General features: G+C 30.8%; 1 long non-coding RNA gene across 8 annotated transcripts; it reads right to left on the bottom strand.

Moving 5' to 3' along the window:
• Positions 1 to 3,044: 3,044 nt before the first annotated feature.
• LOC143243130 (uncharacterized) lies at positions 3,045 to 16,020 on the bottom strand. Of its 8 annotated transcripts, none has more exons than XR_013023983.1 (4): positions 15,933 to 16,020; positions 13,636 to 13,735; positions 12,592 to 12,749; positions 3,045 to 5,265 (listed from the first exon to the last, which is right to left on the bottom strand). It is a non-coding gene; the product is annotated as an uncharacterized LOC143243130 (long non-coding RNA). The 8 variants fall into 8 exon arrangements; XR_013023985.1 differs by lacking the exon at positions 3,045 to 5,265 and adding an exon at positions 8,487 to 8,625 and having other exon boundaries at positions 13,636 to 13,773; positions 15,933 to 16,019; XR_013023989.1 differs by lacking the exon at positions 12,592 to 12,749.
• Positions 16,021 to 16,424: the final 404 nt, after the last annotated feature.

Below are 16,424 nucleotides of genomic sequence, written 5' to 3'. Positions count from 1 at the left end.
ACATCGACATATATACCATAATCATACCAAATCCAGATATTCATTAAGAAACACATCAACATATGTATACCAAATCCAGGTATTCATTAAGAAACACATTGACGTGAACACCGTAACTATACCAAATCCAGGTATTTACTAAGAAACACATTGACCTCTATATTATAATCATACCATATCCAGGTATTCTGTAAGAAACACATCGACATCAATACTATAATCATACCAAACACATCGACATATATACTATAATCATACCAAATCCAGGTATTCACTAAGAAAAACACATCGACATAAATACTATAATCATACCAAACACATCGACATATATACTATAATCATACCAAATCCAATCCATCCACATATTTACTATAATCATACCATATCCAGGTACTATAATCATACCATATCCAGGTATTAACTGAGAAACACATCGACATATATACTATAATCATACCAAATCCAGGTATTCACAAAGAAACACATCGACATATATACTATAATCATACCAAATCCATCCACATATTTACTATAATCATACCATATCCAGGTATTAACTGATCGACATATATACTATAATCATACCAAATCCAGGTATTCACTGAGAAACACATCGACATATATACTATAATCATACCAAATCCAGGTATTCACAAAGAAACACATCGACATATATACTATAATCATACCAAATCCATCCACATATTTACTATAATCATACCAAATCCAGGTATTCACAAAGAAACACATCGACATATATACTATAATCATACCAAATCCATTCACATATTTACTATAATCATACCATATCCAGGTATTCACTGAGAAACACATTGACATATATACTATAATCATACCAAATCCATCCACATATTTACTATAATCATACCAAATCCAGGCATTCACTAAGAAACACATCGACATATATACTATAATTATACAAAATCCAAGTATGAAAATCAATATTTGTTTTTGTTTCGCTTGAGGCTATTTGAGGGCTATCTGCGCTTGTCGTCCCTAATTTAGTAATGTAAGAGTAGGTGGAAGACAGCTGATCATCAGTACCTACCGCTAATTTCTTGCGTTACTCTTTTAACAACGAATAGTGGGATTGACCGTTACGTTAAAACGCACCCACTTCTAAAAGAGCGAGCATGTTTGGTGCGACGAGGATTTTAACCCGCGACCCTTGGATTACAAGTCGAGTGCTTTAACCACATGGCCATGCCGGGCGAAAGTAATGAGAAGTACTTGTAGTTACTAAGGGTAATCTGAAACAAGTAACGTTGAGATGCTTGTTTCATATGGAGGATTATCACACAAAAATATATTATTCCTGGTAGGATTTTTCTTTACTAATTAAAATACTTTTTATTGGTGTTTTAAATAGAAAGTTCTACCGTTCATGATTTTTGGCTTAAAAAGATTACACGTTCGCCAGTGGCGTAGCTAGGGAAGGGGGGGGGTCAAGGGTGTACATCTGTCCCCGGGCGCAGCGTCGGGGGTGGGGGCGCCAAATTGATGTTACATAATTAGGAATGAATTTCAGAATGAAATGTTTTCCCCTCTTATCCAAGTAATGTCCAGTGTCCCATATATGAGAGTTGCAACGTCATGTGTTGCCACAATTTGGTTGTGATTTGGTCACGTTATACCATAACGCTGTTATGAAATCGTCAAAATGCAGTCACTTCATAGCGAATAATCAACGTTGTCATGTAACATTGTGTGAACGTTGTGAAATGAACATTATATGCTGTAAATCAGTAATCAGAACGCACATTACACGAGTACTTCACCGAACAAAGTCGGTAAATTGTCTATTACTTGATCCAGTTTTGCAATGCTACCATGACCTCAGCGCCTTGTCCTTCGGGAGTAACCGAACGGCTATAACAGATAATTGACCCCCGCAAGTCTGACCAATGTTTCATGACCAATGCTGTCAGTGAACAAAGGTCATGGAGTGACATTATTCACTGGACTAAGAATGTAAGTTGAAATTCTTGATATGAGTATGCTCTCTTTGTACACACTCCCATTAAATGATCAAGAAAAAAGATGTTTAACATTACAGATATTAGTTTTGAGGTAAAGAGGACTGGAAGGTTAAACACGAACCATCTTGTAGAAGAGGAACATTGTATTGTTTGAAATGGTAAGTGAGTTGTACCAGTGATGAATATTAGTAGTCTGTTCTCTTTATTATACTTTTAAAATTAAACAATAAGTTATTCTCTTGTAAACACTCTTAAACTCCTATATTTTGTTTGTTTTAATTGATTTTTTTTACCTAGTGTTTTCCTAGCATCATTACAATATGTACCTGATTTGCATGTTTGTTTGTTTTTCTCTTTATCATTTAATACTGAAACTTATGTTAGTGAACTTTCTATTTGTCTTTCCTACAAGAAAACATCTCTTAAACAGCAACTTCTATAATTTTTTAAGAAATAAAAATTCATTCAATGTTTTAGGTAAAAATAAAATATCTACTATTTCTAAACTACTTAGTTCAGAGACGTCTCAAGAAATGTTTCCAGGAACAGAGGGTTAAAGTTAAGAGCAATGAATCTGCCATTACAGACAAGTGCTTACAATCAGACTTGATCATTATGATTTGTAAGACTCATTTAAGTCATACTGTAGATTTGCAGCTATATATACTCTATAATAGTAAATGTTGGTTTGTTCTTTTCGGTTCTTAACCCTGCAGGAGAATTTCGTCCCACATAAAACAGCTGCTTATATAGGTACAGTAATCTGAAATTACATAAAGCACATTATTTCAATGGCATTTACTGTATATGTATGGTAAGAACAAAATATATCTGTGGTAACCTGCTGCTGATATTACCAGCAAGCAGCAACAAGTTAATCCCAATCACATTATGTCAGGGTTTACAGAATGTCATCAAGACTGCATAGATTTCTTTGAAAACCTGACTGATAATTTCCATATTTTATATCCAAGAAGCTGCTGTAGTAGTGACATTTTCCAATATTAAGCTACAAGGTAGGTATCTAAAGGTTTTAAGTAAAGCTGTTGATAAACCTGGCAATTTTTATTAGAACTCATAATCAAGTATTCTTTATAAACATAATAAAGGAGAATCAGGATTAATTTAATGCATCACTTCTTAGCTTGCAGCCTGAGCTATTATAAAATTATTGTCAGAAAACAACAAAATTATAAACCCTGTCATTTTGAAACTCCTTCAAAGGTAATGAGCACATTGTTTTTTGTAACTTACAAGAGGGTAACAAATTGTAAATAATGGAAAAGTAATTAAAAGTTTTAATGACATTACAAAACCTAAAAAATGATCAAATGTTTATACACTAATATTTTAGTATTATTAAAAAGGATAAACAAGTTCTTGCTTTTCTGACCCTGATGTTATGCACAAGAAACACTTTTATAGGGGTATAAAAACTGTTAATGCTGAGTTCCTTTAAATTTTTTCACGAGTAAAAATTACTGAAGACAACGATTGTATGAAAAGTTAACAAATGTTTGAAAATATCTAGATATTATTACTTTTGACTAGAATTTTCATGATACCAAAACACTGGATTAACATCTCAACAGGACAAAATCAAATACTATGATTACATAATGCACTAAACTCATACCTCACTAAAAACAAAATATACAACATGATCACTTCTGTTATGTTTTACCAGATAGGGATGATAATTAACACCTAAAGGCTATAATTACCTAATAAAGCAATGTAGTTAAACCCCACTATTTAATAAAGCATGTATCACAACCACTCAAAAAACATAGCTGATTATGACCAGAAAAAAAAATACATACCAGTAGTGTTAAAATGTGATAAAACATTGTACTGTAGCCAGCTGTGTTTTAATGTACAGAAAACCCACACAATGGCTCTCTATGGAGAGCATACGTCAGCTTCCACTTGATAAATCCACTACCACTGCTACATAGCCCATGAACACATAAGCAAATTTTTTTATACGTGCGGAATTTTTCATCGTCTTGTGACTCTAAAATAACCCTCAAAGTTGATGATGAAAACATAATGATATGAGCTGTCTCAGATATATATTTTTTCAGCTTTACGAGATTCTAGATTGACCAAATGTTATTATTTTACATGAATAATAAATGTAAAAAGGTTCAATCATAAAGGAGAGATATTCTAATAAAATATAATAACTTTTAAATAGTTGTGTGAAAAAATAGAGAAAAATTACAAATAAACTTTAAGAATATAATATAACAAGTTAGAAACTTAAAATCTCCCTCTGAATGCATTAATTAATTTAAAAACTACATGTACTTTGGACTTCAAAGGTTTATTACATGCATTAATGATCTAATGATTTCATTCATATATAATTTCAGTCAGACAATACGGTGAGTGGATGGTAGATAATATTCTAGACATATCAGACAGAATGTGTTTGTTTTGTTATAGCAAAGCAACAACGGGCTATCTGCTGTGTCTACCAAGGGGAATCAAAACCCTGACTTTAACATTATAAATTCAAACACTAACCTCTGTCCTACTAGGGAACAGACAATGAACACTTGTATAACAGTTGTTATGGGTGAATACCTTTTCTAAGTTAGCATTCACAAACTTCATATCATAAAACTGTTGTTATAACAAACTACTTGCATCAATTGTATTCCAACCACTACTGTAGTTGTTGTATGCCAGTGAGCCTTATAAGCTATTAAATGCAATGGTAGCCCACATCAAAATCTTATATCAAGGTTAAAATAGCCTTCTTGTTTTCAAATTATAAATTTCTCTAAAACACGATTCCTAATTCTTTTAGCTTTTTCACCTCAATCAAATACATTAAACTACTGAAGGTTTTTCAATGTGTGTAAATAATCATACTTAAATAATTTTAAACCTTTACACCACTATTATTTTCTAATGGGATTCAAAACATATAGTCTTCAAAAAAAAGAAACGCAAAAGGCAGAATATAAGACATATTGTTAACAAGTTTATTCGGGTAGTTCTGTGTGACATGTGTGAAACTTTGCACAGTCACTGCTGAACATCCAAAGTCTGCAAAGGCGAAGTCCGTAAGATTCCCTCGAATGTGCAAAAGGACTGTTGAAGCTGTAGACGTCGCAGTGGTGGTCCTATCCCGAAGGTGGCGTAACGGATGTAGTGATCCTGTGCGGGCGTGGTCAAACGAGGTCTGCCAGATCGTGGGCGGTCACGAGTTGATCCATGTTGTTGGTGACGATTCCATAGCCTTGTGATGGTGCTATATTAATATAATAAAATAAATAAATTATATATTCAAACATCTAATACCGCCCTCTACATTCCGACACTCAGGTAGCTTTCGGTCAGTTACCTCTTTCTTTGTGAACCTGACGATGACCGAAGAAGGTCGAAACGTTGTTCGCTCTTCTATGTAAAATATTTTCTCAACCCAAACGAGCCGTTTTTGCAGATTTCTCAAACAAATTTATTGGATACGCATGCGTTTTGGCGAAAATCCGATGTTTTCCTCCGTTTTCAAAGTGCACAACTTTTATTGTCATTTTGGTCTGACAATCAGTGCCTTAACACGTGTAACATCACATACTCTGAGCTTGTAACGTTATTACATATATTTCTCTTTAAAATAACAAAATATCCCTTTTGCCTTTCTTTTTTTAAAGAGTATATTTATATATGGTGCCTTTGTTGTTAATATTTGCAATAATTTTATCAAGATACAAATAATAGTTGATACTATGGAATAAGAACCAGAATTTTATTTGATTAAGTAAGTGGTTCAAAAGTTGTATGAAGTTTAAAGTTAGGCAATTGAAAACAGATGTTTCATTTCAAAGAGAATAACTGATATTTACCAGTAAGACAGGAGCATTATGCAGTGAAAACAATATTTTATTGTTAAAAAAGGCTCCATTACCTACAAAGATTCATCAGAAATCCATCATCATATCATATTATTTACAATAGGAAAATAATTAAATGTTCAAAAAAATACCTTTCAAAATTATGTGAGAGTGTAGATGTTATCTTGTGTAATCATAGATAACTCAAATGATAAAAATATTACACTTAAAATATTTTTAAAAATTATTTTATAAACTGCTATAGTTTATGACTGTATATATACATATATGAAGTATAGTCAGTATATACGTATTTTTTATCAAATTAGCACTAAAATGGTGAAAATGTTTTTATATTACATTTCTATAAAATGTGCAAATATTTGAAATTTACGTAATAACATTTTATTGTGAAAATTATTTGTATTTTATCCAAAAAAATCACAAGCATAAGCAAAATAAGTAACTGAACAATTTAAAAAATGTTTTCATCTTCAGTAATATTAGACCCTTTGGCTCCCTGTTAATGGCCAGTGATCCCACAAGAATATATATGTGTGTGTATGAAATTTCCAAGAATGCTTCAAATGAATGTCCTAAATGAGTTGTATTATATGCCACAACAGCAGTTTCTTTGGTACTATATTATCAATCAAAGACAAAAGCTTTAAGAATTAACATTTTTCACTTAATCTGCTAAGTGTATTACGTCTATTATTAATACTCTTAGGTAACATTTGAGGACTTAACTGACACCTAATAAAATTCAATTTAGATGTTAGAAAATTGCTCATACTGACGTCCAAGCCCCTAATGGCACAGCGGTATGTCTGCAGACTCACACCACTAAAATCTGGGTTTCGATGCCCCTGGTGGACAGAGCACAGATAGCCCATTGTGCAGCTTTGTGCTTAATTCTAAACAAACAAACTGATGTCCAACAAATATTCGAAATTTTGAATAACTTACAAGTTATTGTGTCACAAAATATTGTGAACTCAGATAATAAATGAGCCATTTATCCCAGTCTCATACACACTTTGAAGAACTTTAAATTGTATTTGCAATAATTAACTTACAACTACCTCTACTACTAGTTTTGAGTTTGATCAGCATCCGACATTGAATTTTAGCTTTACACATTTCGGTGGGTGTGAGCTAGTTCTAAAACTAATGCAATATCAAAATTACAGATTAAAATCATATTAATTACTTATCTTTTCTGTTCCCTTTGTTGTGAATTCTGAATGTATTTGTGTATAAAATTATATTTTAAAGCTATAGTTTTAGTTTTATTCAAAGAGAAAATATATGATAACTTTACATAAGGTAAGTAAGCTTATACAGTTTAAAGATGGGTTGAATTGATAACAAATCTTATTAAAAGTTTAACATGATAATGAATGTATAGTGTTTGGAAAAAGTTTTGTCATCATCAGGTTTAATAATATACCTATACACTGAAATGTATATTGTATGAAGCAAAGAGGTTGCATAACTTGAGATTGCTTAAAGCATAATAAAGTTATTTGGTTGATGCTCTGTTTATAGTTACTGTTTTTACTTTTTAATAAACACATTATGATTTTATTAAGTTGCAGTGTTTGTAAACATATTTTTTAATATGTTCACCAAATAAAATACTGTCATCAAATTGTACAATTTTACTATTTAGTGAATATGGTAGGAAATTGCAAGATATTGTGATATTGTAAATATTTATTAAGTAATGTTCTAGAATGTTTATTTTGTTCAAATAATGAAGATAAATAAATTGTTTAACTAAAAATGGCAACTGTTAAAAGATGAAAGCTGTCATGTGAAATTAAGGGTAATTTAAAATTAGTGGAAAAAAAACAGAGTGAAAGAAAAAATTAAAATGATATCACGTTAGAATAATGTTGTGGTTGAAAAAAATTAAGGAGTAAGCATGTGCTTTTCTTGTATGGGTTATAAAAGGTGTGGTACTAATGGGTTGAGTGTAATTGATCAGTTCAAGGAATTCAAGGAATTATTTTCCACAAAGTAGGGCACACAATTCTTATCTAATGAGATTATTAGGGATTTAGTAACAAAAAAAGAAGAGGAACATTATTTAATGTTGTCCTTTGCATAATTTTTGCTTCTTTCATAAGTACTCTTAACTGGTGGTAATAAATACAAACTGTAGATGTTTAAATCCTTAAACAGAACTAATTTACAAAAATTGTAAACTTGTTAAGCATTTTTAAGAAGAAACCCCCCACTAAAAAAGTAAGTTCTAATACAGAAAATCAAGATTTTCTAACTTGTTTACAATACCACTTAGATGGAAAGTACATAAGTTATAAAATATTTCTATTTAATGTTGTTTTTAAGCATTAAACACACAGAAAATACATTTTGTCATTTAAAACTTGACAGTCAGACATGTACAGATCATATATAAATTTGTAACTGTAAAAGGTGATGCATTTGGTTTGTTCTCTCAAAACATCTCAGTGATGGTATACTTAACATGTGATGAAACTTGTGGTTACCATGAAACACATTCATCTATTTAAAAAAACTGATACTGACACTCATAATGTATAAATATTAAAAACAGACTTATTTGTGAGCTTTCTGATATTTTAGTTATTAAACTTTCTATATTCCAGTTGGTAACAAAACATTTTGTTGTTATCCCATTTCACAGTGTCAGGATGGCATCTGCATAGTGCTTGATATTGGTGGTGTTGCACAGCATCATCCTTATCATACAGTTGAATGTTTCTGCAGAGTTGACTTGGCACCTGCTGAAATTGGTAAATCCATCTAGTATTAAAAATGCTGTCTTCTCTGTAAATCCTGTCTTCATTAGGATTTGGCAATAACCTTTACTGAGGTTGATCTTTGAAGAGAACCTGACCTTATAATTTCTAGGTTGTCCATAGTTTCAGAGTTGAACTTCATCACAAGATTCAGCTTTTGGAAATTTATTTAGAAACAGTTAACCTATCTCTAATTTTTGTGATTAAAACTGGTAAATGGTAGGCTAAATTTGAAGGCTTAACAATTCCAGCTTCCAACATTGCCTCAGCTTCCTGCTTTGTAAGGTACAGTGGAGCGCCATTAAACCGCGAAATTGCTTAAGCCGCTGTAGCAAGTCTTGTCCCAGAATTTTTGATGTATTAAATCTACTACCTGGCTTTCTAAAGTTTCTCACACTCTCCTTGTCGTTGACACTGACATGACGAATATGAGCGAGGATTATCGCGGCTCACCGCTAATTTAAGAAAGTGCAAAACGTGGCTTACAAATTTAATCCTGGCTTTATAACTTCAAGGAGATATTTAAAAGGATTTGCTTTAATTTGGGAAATAACTAGAATATATTACAGTAGAAATTGACCGTTAATCTACCTTATCCGCTCTGTATGCCAGCTTTATGGAGGCTGCCATTGTTACCGAATCACACCTCTCCATACATTAAACTTAATCCGCGGTAAATCCGTGAAAAAGTGATCAATAATTAAAGTATTATTTTAAATTCGATAATCCAATATTTTTATGGAATTGTATAAATATTAGCCACACACCCAATAGACATCACTTCAGTTTCTGAGCTGTTGGCGACTTCGACTTTTCAGTCACAAAGGTTTAATCCGTGGACCTATTAAGCCGTGGTTAACAAGGTTGACTCCCAAATACTGCATCTTAACGGCACTCCACTGTATTTCATTGCATAAGGTATCTGAAAGGGCTTCACTTTAGCTGGATACCATGTTGTTGTGTTGCACAAGGCCTATCTTTCCTGATGATGACAAAACTTTTTCCAAACACTATACATTCATTATCATGTTAAACTTTTAATAAGATTTGTTATCAGTTCAACCCATCTTTAAACTGTATAAGCTTACTTACCTTATGCAAAGTTATCATACATTTTCTCTTTGAATAAAATTTCTTTAGCTTTAAAATATAATTTTATACACAAATACATTCAGAATTCACAACAAAAGAAACTTTACAAAGCTATAAAAACAACCTATATTTTAACTTTATCAACACATGATAGTCTATGTGCTATATCCAAGTACATTTAAACTTTCTTAACAACTGTTCTCATAGCAAGAATAGTTTCTCTTTCTTTCTTTTATGAAGAGGGGGTCCAATTAGACTTCTAGTGGTTTAATTAACAAGTGTACATCACATTCACTGTTTTTATTATTTATACCTGTGTTACAAGTCATTAGTGATAAAATTAATTAGAAAGTCTATTATTATTAGTTCATATAGGTTGTAATGAACAATTTAAAATCTATATCTTTATTTCTACTAATGTGATCAATTGGAAAATAAAAACAAACATTTTAAACTTTAATTGAAATAAATTATTATATTTTGAAAGGAAAACCATGTATACACCTCTATTCACATTTTAGTGTTTGCAAACATCAGTTTGTTTTCAATTCTTTTTTGTCACTTGCATTTTTACTTATTTTGGATATCAACAGTACTAAAACACTTGTGACATTATAACTTTCAAACAATAAAAAACAGATTTTAAAGTAGGCATATGTTACAAGAGCTACAAGTGTCATAAATATAAGGGCTACAAATGATGTAAGAAATAATAACCATAAATTTTTTTCAAAATTTTGGTTAAAATAAAGTTTTTTTATTACCATTTAGATAAAAAAGGTAATTTTTTTCTAACTTCATTTCCAAAATGTCTGGTGCAGACAGCCTAGTTGCTTTGCACCATGAAATGCCAAGCTAACCAACCAACAATGAAAATGTCTAAATCCCTCCACTGTGCATTATAAATTCAGAAAAATAATGCTAACTTTATTAAAACAAATCTCCATAAAGTCTAGAATGCATGCACACTGTTAATTTCTGGAAAAAGCCAAGGCCTGATAATTTACCAGGGAAACATTCAGTTGATGTTCATATTATTGTATTCATAAGTTAATGGCTGAATCTACACCTGACTGTTACAGATTCAAAATAAAGTAAATTCAAATAAATAATAATAAAGGTAATTAATAGACCAATCAAACAGATATTGAAACCTAATATTTATTTTCAATACTATTGACTGTTTTCCTAATTAAATGAATGGGGAAATGGAGGAGGAGTTAAGACCCCACAGATAAAAACATTAAATGATACAGGTATTACTTTAAAAAAGAAGAGCTAGAAGGGATGGGGTTTCAACTCCCTTGATCTCTACCTTAAATTAATGTCTATTTAAATATAATATTAAACAATATTATTATTAATCTCTGAAAAATGTGCATAAAGTTTACCCCGATGGATCCATTCACCTCACCTGCATTCTCTTATACAAAACTGAAGAATAAAGTTATTAACTACTAAAAATATGAATGACTGGACCACTTGGGTTCCTGCCCTAGATCTGCTCATGCTTATACAACCTTAAATAATAGTGATACAATTGTAATGTACAAACATTACACAGTGTTGAGAAAAAAATCAAAATACAATAAATTTACACCTTATTATTAAAATAGCCAGAAAGCTGACAGTCAATGGTTCAAAATTGGTGCAGTGATAGATAGCTTCTGTAGCTTTGCAGTAACAATGACAGGAATAGTAAATTTAATGGAAATGGCAGTCGTAAAGCATCCCCACACCTGCCTCTTATGTAAGTTTGTACCTAACAAATATTTTGATCATCTGGATATTTGGAATAACTAGAAACATTAATTTCAATTAGTTTATTATTAACATGACAACTGATTCAATCATAATTTTGATTAATTGCTAAAATAATTATTACAAACACTTATTTTGATTGGTTAAATGATTCAGTTCTTCTGTAAGCAGATGCACGTTAACATCACATTAGTAAAGAAATCACAAGTTTTACTAATGAAGAAAATTAAACTTAAAATGAAAAACATTTTATAACATACAATACATAATGCAAGACATGAACTAGTAAATGTTGTTACTAGTATATGGATGCGGGCAGTGTGTATGGGTGAGAAGTTTCACTGATCTCTCAGTTCCCACTAAAGTGAATACAAACAAGTTTGATCCATAGTTCACATCTCCACAAAGATAGAATACATTTAACTGCAAGAAATGTGAGGTGAAGAACATGTGAACTGCTTGCTCCAAACCTGAAAAGGAGAAGGCTGGGCCCAAATGAGGTTGAAAAGAAGAAAACTACCCAAATGAATGGGTTATTGAGAGGAGTTAAGAATGGATTTCCCCCACTGTCATGAGGAATCCTCCCTCTATTGTATCTTGTAGAATCAGTGGAGTGTGGTCTATGGACTGTGAATGAGCAGAAGCAAACATTATCTAGTTATTCATAGAGAGAAGAGCACAAATTATCATAGAGTGAAAAAAGAATTGAGGTTTGTCCAAACAAACAGGAAAGTCCTGAAATGGAAAACATGATATAGGGCAATGAAGTGGACACTGTGGGGAAGAATTTTAAATTGTGGATTATGAAGGGAAAATGGTTTAGCACATGATTAACAATTTTGAAAAATAAAATAATTATATGTTACTAGTAGTAATAATTGTAACTTACAAATAATCTAGGCTAAACATACCTAGTTAAATTACTAATAATGAACTAACAAAGCCAAGAAATCTGTTGAGACCACAAAGTATGTAAGATTAATGTACTTGCAAAGTGATTAAATGTATCTAGTAATAACACAATTAATAATCAACATCTCATTTACAATTCATTTAAAATAACTTAGGTGAATAAAGACATATAAATATCTAACTTACCAAAATCCATACATTAATGACATGAAATACTCAATTCTCCCATGTGTAAATAAGAGTAAAGCCACACAAATGACATCTGAGTCACAACTACCATAGGTATATCAACCAGATTTGAAGTGTGGTAAAGTTTATCAACATGTACCGGTCCCCTGGTAGAACTGGTATCAACAGAAACAAAAGTATGAGAAGAGCAATTCTCTCCCAAAACAAACAACTTGGAAGCATGAAAAGTAGTGGAAAACTAAAACTCTTGAAATGGTGTGGAATATGACAGGCTAAAATAAAAAGTGTTAAAAACAAAGAAAAACAGACTCCAAATGTCTTCTTATTGATTACATTCTTACTTAGAAACATTGTTTTACTGAAAAGAAGAAGAAATCAGTGGCTAAACCCATGAATCTAATTTCCTTAGAATTAGTCTGTATATAACGTTGAATTAAATTCCTGGAAAATCTTACCAGTAGCATGTTTAGCTATAATGGGAAATTCTATAGTCAATACACTGATCATATATTACTGCAGCAGTAATTTGGTTTGTCAACATATTAGATACCCAGAGCTCTCATAAATGTGAACAAGTGACCTCAATGTCAGGCTCAGGAAAAGAGGAAAATACCAAAGACAGGAATTTTGTTTCTTTTGTTGTTGTGGTTTTACTTCTGAAAATATTTTGACTATTTGAAAGCTGCAGGAATATTCTTCTATGATATCATATGTTTATTCTGGTTTATCAAGTGCAGTATGCAATAATTGATTGAAATCCAAATTATTTATTAGATAAAAATTCATCTTGACCAAAAAAATATAGAATTTAAACTTTTTATATTTGAAATGAAAGATATAAACCCTTAACAGAATTAGATTTATCTACATTAATTTTCTAAAAGGTACAACTGAAGATTGCCATTTAAACTCTTAAAATGCTTCAGTAGTCTAACACTAATAATGCAAACACAGAAAACCATACAGTTGATTTAAAAAACCTTTATACTTTACGTTTTTAGTAGATAATAGATACATAGATAAAAAAATAAAATACATTACCTTCATCTCTCAAGTCTACATAAATACTCTTCTTTTCACTCTTATTTTCAACATCATCTTGGGAAAACTTGCATTTGTCACCTTTCTTACACTGTTCTTACTTATAAAAAACATACAGTACAGATTTAGGATCAGTTCCTGAAATTAAAATAGTTATATCACCTTTCTGCAAGAGATGAATATAACTGAACTGTAGCCTTGTTGAGAGTAACAAGATAAAACACTTCAATGCTGTGGTATGTGATTTACATTAAGCAGACTTTTATCACTTGTTTTGATTCACCCTAAGAATATCAGTGACCTAACTATTGAAAAACACACAAAAATTATGAACACTCATTTAATATTAAAGATAGTTATGTACAGTATAATAATTCATGCTTTTAGTTAATATGTACACAATACTTGTACCACACACTTGTTACATAAGTTGTTTTAATTTTTAAAGTTATAAAAACAGATAAAATGTACCAGCATGCATTTTTAAAATGTATAAAAATAACATTCAATAAAATTACAGTAATATAATAGCTTATGCTTTTTGTTTTGAATGAGTTTTAGCTACGTAAATAATGTCATTGTACTTATAAAGCCAATTATTTTTGGTTAGTCACAATTATCTACCTGATTTATGTCTCTGCTAAGTGTTATAACTGCAGAACTCATATGGAATAAAACTGTATTTCTTTCCAACCACTCCAAAAGAAAATATTTAACTCTCACTGATAAAGAATAAATATTTATAATTACAAGTTATACATTAGTACAATTTTAGTGCCAGACCTTAAAAAAATAATGAAAAATAAATATTTAGAACTTTAAATGGGTGAAATTGTAAACCTGATGTTCCACACTTTAGAAATTCTTTTATATATGACTAATGCTAAAAAAATCCTCACTTATGTCAGGGAAATGTATCTCTAAAAGTAGAAAGCAAAGAGGTTCCATCTTTAAACACATTTAAGACTACATGTCGAGAGCAATATTAATATGGTAGAATACATCATGATGTATTTCAGTTTCTATATAATACATAAGGTATAAAAACCATAATAATTCTGGAAAGTATTTTAACTTTTTCTTGAATAACTCAGTTTGAAAGATTCAACTTATGTTATTTGCTATTTCTAAAAATAATATCTTAAAACCTTTATCACCAACTTAGACAGCCAGATCATTGATGTATCCAAAGATAATCTGTATTAATAACATTTTATGTAGTAATTCTTAAAAGTCTTCAGTTAACTATAAAATCCTATGTTTTTTTAGTACTATTAAACCTCACATTGACATATTCTCCTGCTCATTTTACACCACTTCAAAACAAGCAAAAGCAACAATGGAAAAAAAAGAAAATCTTTGTATTTATATGTTTACAAAAACATGCCATATCAACATGTAGGAGAGGTTAAGTGATTAACAATATATCACGTATTTCGTGATGACGAAACCAACTTGAAGTAAAATGTATTTCAGGACAACTGTTGCAAACTCCTTCTTTGTTAATCTGGAGATGACCTAAGAAGGTCAAAACATTGTTCTCAATTTTGTTTTGGTATCACCAGTTGTCCTAAGATACATATCACATACTTTTTATGTTACTGGAAAGTGATACAACAATGGGAATATACAAATTTCAGAATTTCCTGCTCACACTCTCTATCAAATTACATAGAAATAACTTATGGAAAGCTTGTCTAATCTAGCATTTGTATTAGGTAAAATTAAAATAATAAACCTTTACACTCCATACAAAAAATTATACTGCACAACAATTTTTTTGAAATTTTTTGCTTCCTGAAAAGGTTTTGCTGATTGTGGCAGGTATCTGGTGGGTATGCACAAATATAGTTTTGGTTTTGCTTCATCAGTAGAAACTTTGAGAAATAGTCAGTTAACTGTTTACTGGCAATAACTTATTTAATTGTGTTTATGTTTGTAATACACTATTAAGTTCAACATAATTAAAAGTGTTTTGCTCCTAATTTTTGTTTGTATTCAATGTCCAGTGCATCACGTTCCAGTGTTCAAGAGTAGTCAGCAAGCATTGACAAATTCCAGTTGCCCTGATATTGTTTTCCCATTGTAGCAAAACTGAAGATTTCAATGAAACTATACGTAATGGGCAAACGTGGACATGATTTTCATGATCAGCAGCCAAACATCTATAAGGAACACCCAACAGTGTTCAAGAAGCAAAAACTTTGTTGTGCAGTGTTATCTAACATTAACTTCATTCTCCACAAGCAAGGTGACAGAAAAAAACCTATTTCTTAATATAAAGAGTAGTATTTTACCTTTCTCATCTTTCTGTGTTGTTACAGATTTTAATGTCAAGTTCAGGTCCTCAATTTCCTTATTTTTCTTCCTACTTGTTGATCTACCTAAGGTAATGTGAGTAGAGGGTGATTACTCTTATATTACCAACAATTTGTTTGAACCTTTGTATCAATAACTTTAATAAACATGGCATACTATTTCACTGATTAAGTAAACAAATTATGCATTACAAAGATAATTAGAGTTTTAAAATATTCAAAACATATTATGTAATAAATGTTCATTAAAAATAAAGAAAATGTGACAGCTGTTAAGATGAAAATTACACTTTATGAATTTGACATTAATGTGGTAATTTATAAGATAACTATATGGAAGTATTATTTTACACAGCCTTTCATACTGTTTTCTTCATACTTTCTACAGACAATGTTGATGATAATTATGAAATTACAAAGTGTTAAAGACATGTTAAAAGGTCAACAGAAAATTCTGCAGTTTCAAACACT

Source organism: Tachypleus tridentatus, unplaced genomic scaffold (assembly GCF_004210375.1).
Source record: "Tachypleus tridentatus isolate NWPU-2018 unplaced genomic scaffold, ASM421037v1 Hic_cluster_2, whole genome shotgun sequence".
NCBI lineage: Eukaryota > Metazoa > Arthropoda > Merostomata > Xiphosura > Limulidae > Tachypleus > Tachypleus tridentatus.
The sequence above is the reverse complement of the archived record's forward strand: the minus strand, read 5'-3'. Positions and strand labels throughout refer to the sequence as shown.